Source organism: Dermochelys coriacea, chromosome 2, assembly GCF_009764565.3.
Source record: "Dermochelys coriacea isolate rDerCor1 chromosome 2, rDerCor1.pri.v4, whole genome shotgun sequence".
In the NCBI taxonomy this organism is placed as follows: domain Eukaryota; kingdom Metazoa; phylum Chordata; order Testudines; family Dermochelyidae; genus Dermochelys; species Dermochelys coriacea.
The window spans coordinates 129174942-129196133 of record NC_050069.1 but is presented as its reverse complement, the minus strand read 5'-3'; positions in this window follow the sequence as shown (position 1 = coordinate 129196133).

The window sequence follows — 21192 nt, the reverse complement described above, 5'->3', positions numbered from 1 at the left end:
AGCCTCCCCCCCGCCTCCCCCCAGTAAGCAGATGTTTGTCCCTGTCTTTTCACAGGTGGGGAAAGTGATTTATAGACATGTTAAAATGTTCTGCTCTGTACAGTCAATATATAATAATGTCATCTTCACCTCAACAGGTCTGCTCCTTGTGTGTACTCTGTCACATAGAACTGTAATAATATATTTGTATTTATAGTACAGTTGTGCCTCGAGATTCCAACTGGGAATGCGAGCCCATGTTTTAGGAGCTTTACAATCACACAGTGAGAGTTAGTTCCTGTCCCAAATAGCATACCATCTAAATAGAAAAGACAAGAGTGTGGACTGGGGAGGAGGGAAAGAAACAGGGGCACAGAGAGGTAACTGGACAATCCCAAGGTAACCCAGAAAGTCAGTGGCAAGACTGGGACCCAGCCCAATGACCAAGAGGTATTCTAGTCTTTCTTGTGCTTCACTAATAGAACTGTTTACTAAGTTCAAATCAGTTACCCCTGTATAAACTCATGAAAGGCAAAGAGGACAAAATTATGGGAGGGGGACAACAACCCAGCTTAACTTTTAGATCCCTCTGAGTATTATAAAACACATTACTAACACCACCACTGCTAGCCATTTACGCTAAGGCGCCTATGCTGACCGGGATATATGAGCTGATGTTAAAAATGTCAGCAGCATATTTACAGTATGGGTCTCAACATTGCTAATACCAGTGGATCTGAACATTTTGACAATGTAAACAAGATGTATATGGATGTGTGTGTTCCTCTAATTCCTTCCATGTCCTCAGATAATCCTTACTGGTGGATTCCAGCAATGTAGATATTGTTGATATATTTAATAGAATGGCTGCAACAATGCCTGTGTGGGCTGTAATCTCATTAGATCCCATAATTGATTGTAGATGCTTAGGCTGTGTCAGCACTGTAATGGAAATCCTTTAGACTGGTGTTGGTGATTCAGTAGGTGACATTCTTCTCTTTGAGTCAGTTGTTGAATTGATGCCCCACCATAATATCAGGGAGTATTATGCTGCACGAAGTGCTTTTGTTCACATAAGAAGCAAAACTGAGGTTTAACTACTTGAAGACTCCATGTTGCTTTTTCATAAAAGTAGGGCCATTATATACAGTGGTCTAGATAAATTCCATCCCATTACTATCTGGCCACCTACATTCCCCCATACATCCTGTTGCAGAAACACAGAGATCTTCACATTTTTGCCTAAAATGCTGTTGTTATACAGTTGCCATATTTCATTCCAGAAGTGGCTACAATAGTGTTAGATAAAATAACACCTATTGATAGTTTGTAGAGTATAACAGATTGACAATGCACCTTGTGAATTTTCTGGATAAAAGGTGCTATATAAATATAATATTGCCATCATGTGTTTCTTCTTTAAAAATTGTTTTCCACTAACACACAGAAAAAAACCCCCACTAACTCAGGAAACTGCTTACAAAATCAAACAATATATGCTGATATCAATGGCCTTAGTTTTCCGCTTCTGAAATTCATATAGCACATAAATGACTGGGGTGGAATACAGAACATCTTATCATTGCAGTTTAATGCTAAAAGATCATTATGATTTTCATTGCCTCTGTACAGTCTGTGTGATGCACTTGAAGAAGTGGGTTTTTTATCCACGAAAGTTTCTGCCCAAATAAATCTGTTAGTCTTTAAGGTACCACCGGACTCCTGATTGGTTTTTTTTTTTATACAGACTAACATGGCTACCCCTCTGTTACTCTGTACAATCTGTGTATTTACGAAAATATTCACACATCTTCTTGTCTGGAAAAAAAACACATAGGTTATCAGGACTGGTGTAAAAACGCATTGTTTTACAAGTTTGTGAAAAAGCAAAACAGAAATAATTTTTGCTTTGAATTTCCCCCCAAATGGAAAGACTCTTATTGCACAAACTGTCCTTTCAACATGAAAAGACATTTCTCGGCAAAACTAGAGAAATTGTGACTGGGACAAATTCATAATTTATCCCAATAAGCGTTGAAAAATCATCGTTACCAGCTATGACAGAAAGCTAGTCATAGTACCCTGATCACTGACATTACTGTGGCAGAGAACAGGCAGCTGCCTCAGCTGGGAGCAATTAAACAGTTTCTGAGATTATAAACACCAGGGTGGCACTAGCTGGGCTAAAAATGATACAATTTGCAGTAATTGGGAGGATCTAATGGGGAAGAACAGAAAACAGGGGGAGGTTTGGAGGGTGAGCTATGCAGAGGGAAAAAGCTGTGTAGAAGTCTTCTCCTGATGTATACTTGTGTCATGTTTTGTTGGCTAGAGAACTGAGGAATAAAGGTACTTATGGTGAAAGGGAAACAGGCTGAGTGTGTTAGTGAGTGAGGGACCATAGAAGCAGGATAGGCGGTGAAGTACAGCAGATAGTTTAAGAAATATCCTGTGACACCAGCAAAAAAATGTGAAGTTTAAAGCTGGATTTAAAAATGGTGCATACTTTTCCTAATTCAAATATTAGTGAAGATTGGCACAAGATGTGGTAGTCTGTTACTGTTCTTTTCACCTCACTATCAGAATATCTCATTTAATTTCTTCATTGGTAGGTGAAGACCTTCTTTTCTGTTTCTTTCCTCCCTATTGTGTGGTACTCTTCTCCACCCCCCCAAACGGGAGAAATATGCTGCCTCTTGTATTCATCTGGACAACTTCAAGGGATCTGAATACTATGAAATTAGGTGAAACGTTCAAAAAGTGGTTCTAAAAACACATGCTCCAAACTTAGATGTAAAAAGGCCCTGTGTACTGAATTACAGCAATTGAATCAAGGCCCCTTTCAAACAATGGCTGTATAGATTTACAACCCCTGTTAAAATAGATGTCTGTGATGAAAACTTTCACTAATTCCTTCAACAGCCTGCTCTAAATAGATAGCTGGGTTTGCTAATGACCTTTGATGACTGTTCCCATCTGGAATAAAAAGGCTTCTTCTGAGAATGTTGATGTCCATATTTTCAGATTCCAAACAAGTTGCAATTTTTGGTCCTTGGTATTATTCATGTGGCATTAGTGGTGCAGCTGTAGTAGAATGTGGCAACAGGGGACTCACTCAAATGTTGCTGAATTGCAAATAGTGAACTGTGTAAATAGCAAACAGCACTTTAAATAGGGATCATAGTTTTTGAAACAAGTATCCAAAAGTGAGTGTCACTAATAGGAATTACCATGGTAAAGTTTTTCCCAGAGGATGTTGAGGACCACATTACTCGTCAAAAATTTCAAATAATAAACCATCACTACAGTCTCAGGAGTAGATAATGAACAACATGGGGGATCTGAAAAAGATTTTAGTCTTCCTTGTAGTTTATTGGTGCTGTTCTGAGATCTGAGTTCACTTTCCTGACCTTGTATTTCACTCTGTGTAAAGGAAACACCTTGAGACATAGATGAGGCAATAAGTCTGCCCTTTGGATAAAGGTGCATACTCTGATATTGCATGTTGACTAGCAGTGAAATTGAGCATTTGGGGTGAAATTTACCTGTGCCAAGAGCCTACATAAGGCTTATGCACCAGTTAAATCCTACATAAGCTATCAAAATAGGATGTGAGTGTTACATAGGCTTTGTTCAGGGCTGAATTTCACCTTTAGTCCACAATCTTGAAAGACTCTCACACAGCTGTGACTTTACACACAGTGAGTAGTCCCATTAACTTCAGTGTCAATTATACAACATAGCTGAGCTCGTGCATAAATCATTGAAGGACCATAAGCCTGTACTATGCCTGTATTCTCTTCCTGCCACCTTGGGAGGCTTAATACTGTCAGAGATAGCATGGAGCAGAGATCTGTCCCCAGCTGAATTGCAACAAGAGGAAGAAGGTTCTTTGTAGCTTGTTTCCCGAGCAGGACCAGCCAGAGTCCACCTCTTAGTGTTTTAAAATACATTGTACTGGGCTCCCACCCTGTCAAGTGTTCAGCAATGGTCAGCATCTGTAGGAATCTCAGAAATGACAACTATAACTGATCACAAAGCAGGTGGCTTTCTTTTCAAATGCTTTCCATGCAGCATTAATGTTTAGAAGTGCTTCCTACCATTGGAACTTGCAAATTGTCAAGCAGTAAAAATAGACAGAGGTCTCCTTTCAGGATTCCATGTCCCATATTAGTCAAGAAAGACCTTGACAATGGTTTATTCTCACTTAGCCAGAAGGGCCTTGACAACTCCTTCTCCCTGCTTGAAACTCCATAGTGTTTACTCCAGGGTGTGTAGGTGAAATAGCTCTGGTGAGACTGATTATTGGGAATGTGTGGAATATTCCCCTACACAGCTCCACTCTGTGAAAAACATGGATTTCTTTGAGATGCATGTATTACCTTGTTTCCCTTCTCCTCTTGGTGCCATTTCCCATTATGCAAATTGATGAAAGTTGACTTCAGCAGATGACCTGCATACCCTTGATGATGTGCAGCCAGCAAAATTGATGAGATTTCCCCCTCTCTGACTTTGATCTATTTTAACCCCCACTTATCACTGCCTCCTAGTTAACTCTTCTAAGTGTTTCAGTTAACCACACCTAAGGATCATCTGTCTGGATCCCACTCTAAATACTAAGCAATGTCCTGTGAAGATATTCAAAGTAGATTCTTTCCCCCTTTTGGTATATCACTGGTGTCATTTTATATAAGTCAGTCTTCCGTAGGCAGGAAAAGATGGATAAAATGATAAAAGATGGCTACAGAATCTAATTAGAAATGGGCTATAGGTACACATTTATTTACAAAATAGAAGAGTAAAATTGAACCAAGCTCAAAAGTATAACAATAAGAACTGTAAGAATCATCACAGGAATACAAACCTACATTCATATTCAGTTTTATGTGTTTTATTTTACTCTTAATAATTATTTCTCCTAATACTGATCTTGAGAATTGGAGAAATTATCCCTCTGACACATCAAGAGTCATTTGTAGTTTGGCCACTCCCTAGAAGGGACAACTAATTCACTCTAAAATCTCAGCCTTTCAGGCCACTCCCTGGACAAACAGGGCTTTGCTTCCATTCAAAGGAAAGTCTTTATCCAGACTGTTCTACTGTCTTCCTTTTCCTTCAGGAAAACTTCTAGAATGTGCATTTCTCTGACAACGACAAGCTGCCAATGTAACATTCTCTGGCATATGCCCATTAGCTTCACAGAAGGAATCAGTATTGATTGACAATGGAAATTAATTAGAATCAAAAACCTGCATGACTCAGCTGTTACTGAAGGTCCAAAATCCAAGTATGATTATCCCAAAACAGAATTATCATTCACAAATTCAGCAGCAATGCAATCTACAGTGTCAAAAACTTAACAGGCTATTATTTGCCCAATATTCTCATGCAAAGGGATAAGGGGGCACATTTCACTTCCTTATTTGTTGGTGTGCATTACCTGAGTTGGGGGGAGGGATAGCTCAGTGGTTTGAGCATTGGCCTGCTAAAGGAAGGGTTGTGAGTTCAATTTTTAAGGGGGCCGTTTATGGTTCAGGGGCAAAAATTGGGGATTGGTCCTGCTTTGAGCAGGGGGTTGGACTAAGACGACTTCCTGAGTTTCCTTCCAACCCTGATATTCTATGATTCTATGTTTTTGAAATCATGGGAAAGCTAAAAAGCAGCATGGAGCGTTCAAAAGTAGGCATGGATGGGAAATGGGCAGAACCTCAATTTATATCCCCAGAACGTTTTAGTGAGCCGGTATGATCTGTCACAGGGTAAAGTCCTCCATTATTGGCTAGTAGCAGAAGCAGATCACTTTCCCACCAAGAGCTAGGGGAGAGAAGCAAGAAGTGAACTGAGGCTCAATTGACCACACTTCACTCCCTGGCCTGCACTTGGAGCAGTACAGCTGCATGCTGCCCCTTAATCAGGAACTGTATGGCAGACTGTAACGTTTGCTCCTGGTGTGCAAAAAAACCCAGCTTCTGTGCAAAGGAGTAAGCCCTTGCTTTCAAGATAAAATTTTCTGGATTTCAGTCAGATGCACTGAGATGCAGATATCTTAAAAATAGCCAGGGCTAAAAATCAAATGACACCAACTCAGGAAACTTCATAAATTCAGAAGGAAATGATCTGCTGGAGTGTTTGTTAAAAAAAGAGGGAGGCAATCTACAAACTGCACAGAAGGAACAAGAGCATATGAGATCCTGAGGAAATGATGGTTATTTATCTGACAGAGATTTACTAAGAGGGCTAAAAAGATACAGTAACACTCACTGCAGTCCTATCAACTTTGATCTGTCAAAAGTGATTAATGTGATCCAAGGCAAAAACAAACCCAGCTGGATTTTTGACAATGTGTAACCTCTCTGACCCACCGTGATCCAAGTAATGACCAAAATGCCTGAGGTAGTATATACCTGCTTGAGGACCTAATCCTCTGACAGACTGGGAACTCTCAATTCCCACTGAAATCAAGGAGAATTCAGGTAACTCAGAGCCAGATCCTCAAAGGATCCTCACATCAGATTGGGCAGGAAGGGATAGAAATTGGCAGAGCCTCAACTCACTTCTCATGGGAAGGTGCCTATATACTTTCGAGAATCTGGGCCTCAATGCCTTGCAGGATCGGGCCTCCTTCTATTAATGATGACTTTTTAACTAGTAACAAGCAATAGCTGTCTAATCATGCAACAAAACAACTTCCATATTTAAAAATAAAATTTTTGACTTGTTTATGGGCAGCAGCATAATATAGTTTGCATGTTAGCCAAGTAATGAAATATCCTGTGAAATACTTCCTTACCTATTTCAATGAATCTTAAATTCTTCAACTCAGTAGAAGTTCATCTCAGATGGAACCATTATGGTATCGGGATACCAGATAACTTTGAATTCATTCCCTGTTGTGGTAGGTGCTGTTCAATTCCATTAAAAAGACACACTATGTAGATTTTTACAATCTAATTAAGGGACTATGCTCCTTTTCTTCATTAGCACACAGTTACACAGGGACACTAGTGCTATGTTCCACTGGCTTACCAGCACAACCACTGAGTACAGTGAAGAAACTTTCCCCATCCGCAGTTTCCTCCTCTGTCCCAGGAACGGGCTTCTTGAGTGTGAAAGCTTTTGGGAACAAGATGAGAGGCAGGTTGACTCAGGTGAGCATGTCCTCAAGCAGTTTCTGGATTTCATGCAGTAGAAACAGCCTCCTTCCCCATTGACAAAACACAGTGAATCTGAAACTCAGTGTGATTTTGAGGTTTGGTGCAAGTCTCTCTCACTTCTCTGCTAACCACTCCTGTATTGTATTTCCAGAACTGCCATTTTCAAATCATTTAATTTCCCTGTTTCTCAGTTTCTCTACATTTAAAGTGGGTTAAAGAGTTTTCTGTGTCACAGGAATCTTTACATCATAATCAATGTTTGTACTATATTTTGAAACCCTAAGACGTGTATCATTGCTATTTGTGTCATTTTCATGCTAATTTTCACACAAGCTTCAAACATATGTACTTTCTGCTAGAGATTTTCACCTGTCTCCAGCTCTTGCCTGAAAAATCCTTGTAAAAGTTGACCCCTGGACTCAAGCAGGACTATTTACAGGAGCAAGGATTCCAGGATCAGGGCCAAAATATCTTGGCCCAAATTCTGCTATATGATTCTGTCCATAAAAGGCAACCTGATAATTCCCATCACACGAGGGAACTTCTCACTGGTGTAAAGGCTTATGGAGCTAGTTGTGTCTGCTCCAGTGTCAGCTGTACCCACTCTGACCTAGGGTACATAGTGAGAGAGAAAACTGTAGCCTAGGTAGGTGGGATGCATATCAGATCAAAGCTCCACTGGGCTAGATCTCACCTGCCAGAATTAGAGCAGCCCCCAAGGCTGAAGACAGGCAGATAGTTAAATCAAGGAGCTCAGAAGCAGTGGAGAATTGAGTTCATAAGAAAAAACCTGTCTTTGGAAAGATGAAATCTGAATATAGAATCACTTTCACACCCCTCGTAACTATGCCTGGCCTGATCCTGTGAGACATTCAGTACCCTCAACTACTATTGACTTCACTGAATTATTTTCATGACTTGCAGTGGAGGGCATGTGAGCCAGTCGGCAAAAGGGTCTTTTCAGGACACCAGCAAATAGTCCTTTTAATAGTAGGAACTCAACATTTATAAGTAGAAAATTGTAATTTCTTTTCAAAAACTGTACAGTATAATAATATTGTGAACAATTCTATATTCTGGTGAGTGTTCTGACCTTGACAGCTCCTGTTGCCATCATGAAATACTATAGATGTATTATGTCAAAGCTTAAATTCAATAAAATATCTCTCAAGGATTTATTCTATTTTGTTCAGTTATATGGGGGAAAATTATACATTTTAGCTTCCTTTAATGCTACATTGGCATACCACAGTTATGGATAAAGTAAAAAATGTTATTTACACGATTTTAAAATGTATTTTTCAAAGAAAAATCTGGCAGCATGTCTTTCATTTAAATTACACAATCAGTATTCATCAGTGTACACAGATGAGTTTGTGCATTATTCAGTTGGCAGAGAGCATGCAAACTTTAAAAAAAGCAGAAATCAAAGATAGGATGATGGTTGCTGAGAGAAACAAGGGAGGATTTTAATATGGGGAGGGTGGATGCAGATGGCTATCTCTTTTGCAGAATTATATTGACCCAGCATTTCCAGATTATAATTAGAGAGGAGCCTGAACCAAAATTCCAGCTCCAAACACCATTTATTGTCTCTCCCCCATTGGGTGGTGAGAGAAGTGAAGAATCTGAACCTAGATCTAGTTCTAGATTTCATACCTGGCTCCTTGCTCCATAAATTGGTCTAACTGTAATACCAGGTCCATCCACTCCTCAAATTTACACTTACAATTTAGCGTAGCATAATACTTAGCACTTACATAATATGCTTTGCCAATGTGTCTCAAAACACATCAGTCATTAAATAGTTAAGCCTTAGGACACCCTATTTGATAGGTAAGTACTCGTATACTCAATTCACAGAGTGCAGGCCAGATTTTCTGCCCTGCTCTGCTGCCTTTGCATCACTCTGTGACTCAAAGGGAGGGAAAATCTGTCTCCAATCTCCTCCTAGGGATTACAATGTATGTGAGTCCTCAGAAGCCTTGATTGTCCTAGCTGACTTCTATACCACTTTTCACTGACGGGGAGTGGGGAAGAATGTGTTGGTGGTAGCGAGAGTGGTTGAGGCATAATTCTCTCCAGCAATCCTCAGCTGGCATATGATTCAGTAACCAGCTGACAGAATTTAGAGCTGCTCCCAAGCTGCTTGAACCTGGGCCCAGGGCAGAAAGAGAATCAGGGAGCTATAACTCAATCCCTGACAGCTCCCCCACTCCTCCTATGTCCAAGGTGAGCTGGATTCAGCAGAGAATTAGGGCTTGTGTGATTTATGACACAGGAAGTTTAAAATTTCAAAAGTGTGCACTGATTTCATCTGCCTCAATTTTTGCATTCCCAACTACAGATAATGCTGACTTTTTTCAAGGGTGTTGAGCACCCACAGCTCAACTAGACTTCATTGAGAGCCGAAGCAGCTGTTCAGTAATTCTGAAAATCAGGCCTTAAGTATCTCAAACATTAGTAGATCCTTTTGAGAACTTCAGCTTAAATAGTTTATGGTAGGTCATCTGCTGACCTACTGGTCAGGAAAAACATGGAACTCAGAAATTCTGATTAATGTTCCCTGCTATCATATTAGGTCTTTCCAAAGCACACATAACTGGAAGTATCTGACCACACTCACTCCCTATTTGTACTAATGCAACTTATTATTTACATCATTCATAGCCAATAAGTTAATTGACAAAACCATGGCAACATAAAAAGCTACTGTAGACTTCTGCACATATAGAGCATGATGTAGAGCGCTTGCAGATGTAGAGCGCTGTGAGTTAAACCAGCCCTTGGAGACCTCAGCAGGGAAAATGCTGCAGTGTGGTCACACTGTCAGCTGCAAGCGCACTGGTGTGGCCACATTGCGGCAATTGCAGCGGCATTGGGAGTGGTGCATTATGGGCAGCTACCCCACAGAGCATCTCTTCCCATTGTGATGCTGTGGCTTGTGGGAAGGAGGAGGAGGAGTGCGGTGCATTCTGGGTCCTGTCCCAATGCCCTGTGATGCATCGCTTCGTATCCTAGCAATCCTTGTGCTTCCATCCACATTTGGTGCTATCTTTCAGTGGTTTTTGTACTGCATGCTCTGTCTTCCCTTTCAGTCTGCAGGAATGGAGCCCGAATGGCTGAGGAATATGCTGATGGGTCTCTCCAGCATGTCATGAATTGCAGTTGAGTTACTCCTTAAGCTACAAACTGACAGTGAGGAGTGCGAAGATGATGTCGACTTGCATAACGCATACAACACGAGATTGCTTGTGTCATTCATGGACATGCTCACCACTGTGGAACGTCACTTTTGGGCTCAGGAAACAAGCACTGAGTGGTGGGATCACATAGTCATGCAAGTCTGGGATGATGAGCAGTGGCTGCATAACTTCCGGAAGAGAAAAAACACTTTTATGGGATTGTGTGCTGAGCTTGCCCCCACCCTGCGGTGCAAGGACACAAGATTGAGAGCTGCCCTTCTGGTGAGAAGTAGGTGGCTATTGCAATCTGGAAGCTGGCAACTCCAGACAGCTACCGATCGTTCGCTAACCAGTTTGGAGTGGGAAAGTCAACCACTGGAATTTGTGTTGAATCAAGTTTGCAGGGCCATTAATTGCATCCTGCTTAGAAGAACCGTGACTCTGGGTAACGTGCATGACATTGTGGCTGGCTTTGCACAAATGGGTTTTCCTAACTGTAGAGGAGCGATAGATCAGACACATATTCCAATTCTGGTACCAGTCCACCTAGCCTCCAAGTACATTCATTGGAAGGGGTATTTCTTGATGGTTCTCCGGGCACTTTTGGATCACTGTGGGCATTTCATTGACATTAATGTAGGCTGGCCTGGAAAGGTGCATAATGCACACATATTTCAGAACACAGACCTGTTCAGGAAGCTGCAAGCTGGGATTTCTTCCCAGACCAGAAGATCACCATAGGGAAGTTGAAATGCCCATTGTGATCCTTGGAGACCCCGCTTACCCTTTAATGCCATGGCTTATGAAACCCTACACAGGGAACCTTGACAGCAGCAAGGAGTGGTTCAACAACAGGATGAATCAGTGCAGAATGACTGTGGAGTGTGCTTTTGGCCATTTAAAGGACTGCTGGTGCTCTCTGGGAAGCTGGACCTGGCTGATGATAGCATCCTGTGGTTGTATCCGTGTGCTATACCATCCATAACATTTGTGAAGGATTCGCTCAGGCATGGACCTTGGAGATTCAACACCTGGAGGCTGAATATGAACAGCCAGAGAGCAGGGCTATTAGAGGGGCCCAGCACAGGGCTGCAAGGATTAGGGATGCCTTGAGGGAGCAATTTGTGGCTGAAAGCCACCAGTAATGTTTGATGCCCTGCATGGGAGTGAAGTGCAGTGGTTCGAATGTTAGTAGGAATCTGTGTTTGCTACGTATGATGTACTGACTTGCAGTGCCTGTTGCTTTCATGGGCTACGATATCTTTTACTTAATGCAATAATAAAGAATGTTTTCAAAGCCAAAATATTCAATTATTGAAAAGAAAATTCATTTATTGAAAAGAAACACAACTGCTTGGGAAACAGAAAGGGCATGAAACTGTGCTATGTGGGATGAGGGAAGGGGGTGGAGTGGGGAACGGGACAATCATAGGTTTGTGTATGTCCTGTTATCATACTCAGCCTTCCTGTCTGGAGTGCTGTGCAATGAGTGCTGCACTTCAGGCTGACTAAAATGCATGGTGATGGGGGTTGAGTGCAGTAGGTAAGGGTTGTAGTTTGCAGGGCTGGATGGTGAAGCTACAGGTGTTGGAGGCAGCTGGTGGTGATAAGAACCTGGATGTTGAGGAAAGTGGGTTGGAGGTGACATGGGGGCACAAGAGAAAGAGTTTTGGGACAAGGGCTGTGGGGGTGTGTGTGGAAGTGCTCTGCCTGCATCACCTGTCTCGAGTCCACTTGGCACTTCATGATGCTTATCAGCCGCTCTGTGCTTTGGTGCTGGTGATCCGCATTCTGCTAGAGGACCCTCCTTTCACTCTCCTGCCAGTCCTGTGCTTTTTGATTTTCATTAAGGGACTGCTGCATGACTTCATGTAGCATGTCCTCTTTGCTTCCTGATTCTTTGGAGTCTTTCAGCCATTAATAACAAGGATGGCTGGGATCTCAAGGTTTCATCTGTAAAGCCAAAATTCAACATTTAACAGAGGCAGCATTGTTCACACCAGACAAATCAATGATTCGGCCATACTTAAAGACAAGCACAGTGTACACAATAGCAGAAGTTGCCTGTCCCAAAGCGAGTGCACATAACCACAGAAGCCCCAAAATGGTGAGTAAGCACAGGAGCAAGGGGGACTAATTGTTTCATGGTCTTACTGTCCTCTGGGGTTCTGTGCCTTGGGGAGAGTCAACAGCTTCAGGAGGTCCCTACACCGAACACTGTCCCCACATTTTCCAGAGGAGTTGGTCCTGGAAGAAATCTCACTACTGAGGGTGACCTGGGAAGCAAGGGGAGGGTCTTCTACTGCATGCGCCTTCCACCCTGGCCCATATGCAGCTTGCATGTGTGCAGCTATGGTCCCCCTACCCCTCACAGCACAGTGGTGCGGACAGGTTAGCCTGACTGGGACAAAGACCAAAGTGGATCTGCTGAGAAACCTGCGCAAGTGCATTGCCCAAGTTCTGGATGAAACCTTTGAAGAGATCTCTGAGGCCGATTACCCTGAAGTGAGAGAGCACATCAATGCCCTTTTCTGCATTTAGGCATGCATGCAGCCCTAACCTTCCTCTCCCCAAGAGCCTGCACCACGTAACTTCCTTCCCAAAATAAAAGCCACTTACCGGGAACCTCTTCTGGTGTTTGTCCTTTCCCAAGCACCGGCTGCCACGACTGGCTACCTTCCTCCTGGCTTGAGAACAGCTCCTGGATGCATGCATCTAGGGATTCCAGGGTGTCTTCCTCCACCTCAGCACCCTCACTCCCGCTTTGCTCCTCCTTCTCCTCCTCCTCCCTTGTTGCACTGGGCTCTGAAGTGTCCATGGTGGTTCCTGGAGTGGAGGTGGGGTCACCCACAAGTAGCATGTCCAGTTCTTTGTAGAAATGGCAGGTCATGGGGGCAGCACTGGAGCAGCGGTTTGCCTCACAGACTTTGCGGTAGGCATTCCGCAGTTCCTTCACTTTAATCCTGCACTGCAGTGCATCCCGGTCATGGCCCCTCTCCATCATGTCCCTTGATATCTGTCCAAAGGTATCGTGATTTCTACAGTTGGAGTGCAGCTTGGACTGGACAGCTTCCTCCCCCCAAACACTGATGAGGTCCAGCAACTCACCATTGCTCCATACTGGGGCTCGCCTGGCACGTGGAGGCATGGTAACCTGAAAAGATTTGCTGATAGCAGTACGCACCCGGCTGAGCAAACAGGAAGGGATTTTTCAAAATTCCCAGAGAATTTAAAGGGCGGGTCTGATGGTTGGTCACCAGAGGGCAGGGCAGTAGAGTTCAAAGTGATGACCAGGGTGGCTAGCACAGGCATTGTGGGACACTTCTGGAGGCCGATCAGAGCACATTAATAGACCAGGCGTCCACACTGGCACTGCGGTGCTCCAGCCATGGCACAGCAAGTATTATGCTTTTCGTCGAGGTGGAGTACCAGGAGCGCTCCAGCTGTGGAGTACGGGCGCTCTACGTGCCTTGCCAGTGTGAACCCATCATCAGTTAGGGCGCTCGGGGTTGTTTTAATGCACTCTAATTCACAAGTGTAGCCATGCCCATAATCTATTACAGCAGGGCAAGAGTGAGTTAACAATCCCAAACAATAATAATGGTGCATAGCAGAGAACAGCACCATTTACAGTACAAACAGACAAGTAAATCCTTAAGTTTTCTTCCTAGAAGCTTTTCTCATGGATCTGGTTGACCCTGTGAGAAAGATATAGGTTGGACTTCTGTAGGTGAATACAGCTGTGATGTTTCTTTTCACATGACATTCTTTCTTCAATTTTCTTTCAGGGAAAGGAGCTGCCATGCTACCCTGAATGGTATGGTAAGAGATAATCAATATCTTAATAAAAATCTGAGGGAACATAGTGCTCTTTGTCAGTTGTGGTGTTTTTTGATGCTTTTGGAAAGTATTTGTCTTCTGCCTGAAACTTGACCCTGTCATTCCATTACAATGAATTACTTATTTAATCCTTCTTTTCTGAGCTCAGCTATATATGTGAAGAACTTTCAGATGCATGAAACAGGGAAAAAAAACATATCCTAGACTTTCACAGATTTGGAGTCTACAAAGCATAGTCAAACATATGATCATATATATGGTTCTTTCTAACAAGCACTGCATTCTTATTTTTACTTCAGTACTTCTTGTCCTCTTGATCCTGTTCATAATTATTTCCTAGTCATAGGCACATTAATTTATTGTTAATCCAAGGGAATGATTACTGTGTGTAGATTTAATTTCAAAGACTGATCGAAAATAAAATACTGAATGAAATAGTTAATATTTATCCATAAATGTTTGGAGGGAGGAGTTATTCATTATTTCAGGCTTTCAGAAAGCTCAGGAACAGTTTACCAAGGGAACAAAAAGAAAGTCTCAATAGCATAGTTTTACCTCCTGCTTAGATTCACCTTTAAAGATTGCAATCTCCAGAATACCGAACCCTCCTCAATGTCAGGGTTTGATGAATCAAAAGGCTGGGGAGGGGTAGAAGCATTTAAAATAAAGATATTATAAATGTTAAGGTATGAAAAATAACACATTTTAAAAAAATCACTGCCACATATAGTAGCCATGTTAACTAGGCAATGCTGTAAAGAGTTTAATGGTGGATGTATTGTGATATAAGCTAAAACACGACTAATTCAGCAAAGGTGTGTAAGAGACTTTAAGTGCAGCTATGTTCATGTGGTAGCAGGCTCACTTACCATATTTTTTGTACCTTAAAGGTCTAGGCCAAAATTTTCAAAGCTAAATGTATAAAGTTATGCATCTGCTTAAAAGCAGCTTTATTGTCAGAAATGCTACATATCCTACTGAATTCAGTGGAAGCTATAGATACTCAGCACTGCTGAAACCAAACCGTTTTTATTTACACATCTGCATTATACACAGGACATGAACATTTCTCCCTTAGTTAATTTTTGGTTTTAACTGACTCTTCCTACTTCAGACTTGCCCTCCTATAGGATTTTTTTTTTTTAACATCGCGCAGTAGAGCTGGCCCTTCCACAGTTGCTGCCCTAACATTGTCATTTTGTAACTGGCTACTGCTTGTTGCATCTTCCCCTTTTTTAGCTAGTAAGTACTCTTAATAACTGTGATGCTTTCCTTTTCATATTGCTGATGTACCATACCTTCTCACAATACCTAAATATGGATTTAGGACCCTAACTCTGGTTACCCAGATTAACTAAAAGCAAAACTTTCTATAGAAATGAAATCTAATCTGGTGTATACATTTTCTGAACTGGTTTATTCACTAATAAACCAAGTCAAAGGCCATATCTCACTTACAAGACTGATAAGATTATGAAGTATATTTGCTTATATGTCAAGCATTAGAACCACATTCTTTTTCTACATTTTACTTATTAAGATTTAAGACTCTAAGAAATTCCAGTTTCCACTATAAATTATTTATCAAACCATGAAAGATATTACATCCAAAATTACATTACAAAAATATTAAAGTTGCAAAATCAAGCATTCAGAAGTTAGGAAATGCTAAAATTAAGGTTGCCTGTGCAAACAATTCAGCCCTCTTGGATGTATGCATCATGATACAGTCTTTAATTACATGATGACATGCAAATGTTTCAACAGAACCCCTGTATTTGCTGTATGGTAGTTTTTCAATATTTCTTTTTATCTTCCTCATTCAGTGTATGACCCCAGACCTTATTTAATGCACACAATCCAAACCTTGCAATAAATACACAATTATTTTCCGACTGGGTGCTTTTATGGTTCTGTCACCATAATATCTTCAAAACATCTCATGAAGTGATGCGGTATTATTTCCCTTTTAGAACTGGGGGATGGAGGCCCACAGATATGAAGGCAAAAATTGTCAAAAGTATCCACTAATTTTGGGTGCCCACTTTGAGATACCTAGAGCCTGATTAATAACGCTAAGTACTCTGAAGAAAGTACTTTACAGTACACTCCCATTTATCCAAAACCCTGTTATCCAAATCCCTTCTCCCTCCCTTCCCCTACATATGTGATACAGGCTGCAGAAGGCATGTATCTCATGCTGGAGTGAAAGGGAGGGATTTGGACACTGCAAGGGTTTGGATAACAGAGTAAAGATACATCCCCAGTCAGGACTGTAAGGAAGAGGTAGAGAAGGGCAAGACAGTGGTCATATGGGAGGCCACCCTGCTGTTAAATGGATCCTGTGGCAGTGCAGGGAACCCTCTGTAGACCCACTGTTATGGGCTTGAGTGACAATGACCATGACAGTGGACCTGAAGAGTGTTCCCTGTGCTGCCACAGGGACAGTGACACCCGATCTCTGCAGGCACAAGGTCCAGAAGGGAGGCTGGGGTCCTGGCAGGGCAGAGGCTGCAGAACTGGTAGGACAGAGCAGAGACTCTCAGCCAGGACTGCAAAGAGGAAAAGGAAGATAAGCCCCCAACCATGCTGAATGCCTCTTGTCCTCTTGATTATCTGAAATCCTGATTATCTATATAAAATCTTTGTCCCCTCCCCAGTGCTATTTGGATAATCAGGAGTGTACTATTTTCAAAAAGGCCGCTCCCATTGACTTCAGTGGTGAGCACTATGTACTTCAAAAAACCAGGACCCAACTATCTGAAGTTGGACACCCAAAACTGAGTCACATACTACTAGTGACCATCTGAGAAAAGTTTGATTTAAGAGACTTGCCCAGCATCACACAGGATTTCTGTGGCAGAGGCAAGGATAGAATTCAATTCTCCAGGGCAGTATTAAACTGCTTTAATTCTGAGACTGCCCTTTCTTGTCCTGCAGTCCCCTGCCTCATTCACTCAGCACCTTCCAGTTTTTGCAACAAATGAGGCAGGGACACAATAAACAGCCTCTTTCACTATGCAACCTTGATTCATCCCCAGAGCACCTTCCATCTTGTGCAATGAATGAAGCAGGGGTCCTGTGGAGTCGGGGGGGGGGAAGTATGTGATCATATAAAGACTGCATCAAGATGGTCTGAATTAAAGTTGTATGGGCAATCTTAAATCTGGCATTTCCTAACTTTGAGTGCTTGATTTTGCAACCTTAATGTTATTTTATTGTGGCTTTTTGCATGCAATTTCCTCATTTAAAAAAAGAAAAACAGCACAGCAGTTCCATCATGTGACTTCATATTGACCTCCTACTTGAGTCACCAGCAAGGTCTGGGTCTTCAGATGGACAGTACAGACCTCTGATGCTTGAGCTAATGAAGTAACAGGTAGCAGTACTATGCTGTTAATCTATATGTGAGCCAGACTTTATAGGGAGATGAGACATACCATTTGCCATTGGATGTCACAGCTATTTACCAACAGTAGAGTCATATAGCGACGCAGGACTCCTGGATTCAATTTCAGGTTTTGGAAGGGAGTGTTTTCCTGTGGGTTATAGATCCATCTGACCCTATTACCCTGTCCTGTCTCCGTTCCCCTGCCAAATTTCAACTCCCTGTTCCAAAGCAAGAAAGTCTAAGAGCTTATCAATGAAATAATTTCATTGTTTTTGCCCATATTGAAAAAAATCATTATTTCCAGCTAATTTTATTCTCTGAATCTAAACAATTTCAGTCTGAGGCAGAACCTCTGCATGGAATATCTCAGCCAGAATGGTTAAAGTCATATGAAGTTATAAGCACCTATAAATAGGGTATTATAATGGAAATGTCAAGCAACCTTGACTATAGGTAATGCAGACAGCTCTGCTTATAATAGAGACACATTGACCTCTGCTTATAATAGAGACACATTGACCTCTGCTGCATACAAAGTTAAAGCTGATCTTTTAAACTCTGGTTGGAATCTCCTGGTTAATTGACTTCTTGATTTCTCATCTTTAATCCATTTATGGAAATTTTCAGTATGGAATAATAATAATAAGCTGGGGTTTATGCCCTCCTCTCTAATATATGTAAAGAGAGGACATTGTGTGCAGGTCTACAATTCCTGCACAGAGAAGCTAGGCTGCCCTGTGTCATAGTTTTCCATCTTAGGCCCCACAAGGTGCTAGTGGGTATGGGGAGGGGGCTACATAGGCTGGGAAAAGAGGACAGTTGGCTGGGAAGGAATGCACATCATTCCCCCTCCTTCCCCATGGAAAAACTGGAAAAAAATATGGCTTTCCCTCTGTGATGGGAGTTCCAGGTGCTAGGGACCTGCAGGAGGTCACTGAAATGCAGAGCTGCACATATCCATGTAGATCCACAGAGGTTGTATGTGGATCCTGTGGCAATGGCTCCTCCCCGGTGAAGTAATGTGAAGAATGCTTCAGGATGGTATCCTTGCTAACTTTTCCTCCAGACGCACTCTCCTGTTGGTTTTACCTACCCTCTCAGACAAGTTGTAAGGATTAATTATTTGGGGCCCAATTCTGCCACCCATACCGTGAGTAGCAGCTTACTCTCTCAAGTAGTCCTATTGAAGTCCAGGGAACTTTCGCAAGTGACTCTACTCAGAAGTCACAACCTGAATGTATGAAAAAGCACTGACAATTTGAAGCTCTAAGGATCATTAGCTCAGTATTTTCTAGAAAAGGTAGCAAAATGAGATGCATTTTTCAACCAGCCCTAATATTTTCATTATAATTACCATTAGCATTTTGGGAGAGGTCTGTTCTGCCTTTATAATAAAAAGTACACAGCCTAAAATGCACAAAGGATTCCTCTATACCCGAGCCTTTAAGTATTGCTTATTTATAGTGATATGTCTTAATAAGAGTGACTGGAACTGAAGGAACTTATTAGTGTCTGCCTGGAAAGAACACTGGCTGTTGCAATGCTGAAGTGAATTTGTTTGCCATAGGGCCTATCAAATATATGCACAGCTGCATATGATTTAGGAATTAGCAGTGTCCAAAACACCTAACTCTGTCAAACTTTTTACACGGTGGTGATTTTGCATAGGACCAAAAAGAATCCTGCATGAGAGAAAATGGATCTAACAAAATGCATTACAATTATGCTAGCTTATAAAAGGTGACTTTAAAAACCAAATGAGAAAAGGGCTAAATATGCTGAAGCCTGCTAAATGAAAAGAGGGGAAAAATAGGCTGGTGAGTTAACCCTTTGGTGCTGGCCTTTTCAGAAGGCTGCTTGGGGATGAAGGAACACATTGGGGATGAGGGAGAGGGAGGAAATTTTGCTTCACCATTACTTAAGCCTTTGAAAAATTTGGTTAGATATCTCAAGAATATGCATTTGGTTGAGATGTGTTGCATTTTTGTCACAGCTAAGAATGTGTCACAAATCAGTCTCTTGTAGTATCTCATTACTGCTGGTTCTGGCTCCTTTGATATATGAAAAATATATCAAAACATTTCCAAACTGTCAGGCCTACTCAACCTGTCTTCCATTTATCTGAGTGTGTACAACTTGACATGTACAAACAAACATAAAGATAGTTCAATTGTATGTGCTCATGGTATAATTTACTCATTCAAATCCCTTCTTTTTCAAGAAGATAGTAATGAGCCAGCACAGCAGCATTTGACTTCCACAGACATTTTAGGCCACTTTGCAGTTAGGCTTTAGAGCAGATTATGGTGGTGATTGAATCGATGGATGATCTCATTGCCATAGGTGATAAATCTGTAGTAATAGTGATGAAGCCACCTTTGACACTGGCTGATCATAAAGTGTGGCTGACTCACTACAAAACTTTGCAGTAGTGGAGCAGGTCATGCTTAAAGTGTTGTGAAGTGGGTAGTACAGCTTCCTGTGAGTGAGAATGAGAGTGGGGCATGGGAAACTTTATAGATTTGGGTCAGGCAGGAAAGGATCTGTGTATTGTGGAAACAGGGCTGGAGGACTATTGAACTCAGGACCCAGTATGTGTCCCTTACCGTTGTCCAGACTACAAACTGGCACAGGGCTGTGCCACAGCCCAAGGCATGTTCATACCCATATCCCTCAGGTGTGGAAGCATTCTTGCCCCCTGCACACCTCAAAACCTATGCTTCTGGGTGGTGGTATGTGTGAGTGTGTGTGTGTGGGGGGGGTGATGAGCATGGTATGGGGAGTTCTGGCACAATTTCATGCATGGGCCCATGTTCTGGTGCCAGTGCAGGCGTAGCCTATGTTCGATGTTCTTATTTCACTATAGTAGATCACATAGGGGCATAACAGGGAAGCTCTTGCTCCTCTTTGAGCATTCTCACCTGTGGAGCCCCATAGGGTTCAATCCAGTTAACAAACAGTATTTATTGTTTTTACTAGAATAGTGACTTTTTTCTATAATTCCCCCACCCCCAAATATTCTATTACAGCATGGCACTTTTCAGAGGCTTCTGTTAATTTTGTTGTGAACGAGCTGCAGCTTTGTATACAAAAGTCTCAATTTCATGCATGTTGGCACGGGGGCAAGATTTTCTGTTGATGGTGTAACATCGTCAGGTTTTTAATTTTAGAGCTACATGGAAACTTTTTAAATTATTTCATTATTCGGAATGTTATTGAAATACAATGGGGTCATTTCTTTATTGAAAACAAATATTTTTAGATCAAAGTGAAAGGCAAGAAATAACATCAACTTTTTGATCCAATATAATTCTTATATCCTGGATCTGACATTCCTCTTGATATTGCTTTCTGAATGAGAAAGGCAAAAGGGGCAAAAAGGGAGAAAGAAATTAATTTAAAAGGATTTAAGAGTTCCTTTCCATTATGATTCACAGCTACTTTTGGTATATTGCTGCTGGACACCATCACACTGTACCTCCAGAGCAATAGAGAGCTTCTTTCGGAGGACAAACTGTAATTACAGAAATGAGATAAAGCATAAGGCTAATTAGCCTAACTCTTAATGATAATGGTATTTAACATGATCTATTGTTGGTTAGAAAATTGGCAATACATTACATCTTTTATTATATGAAAATTG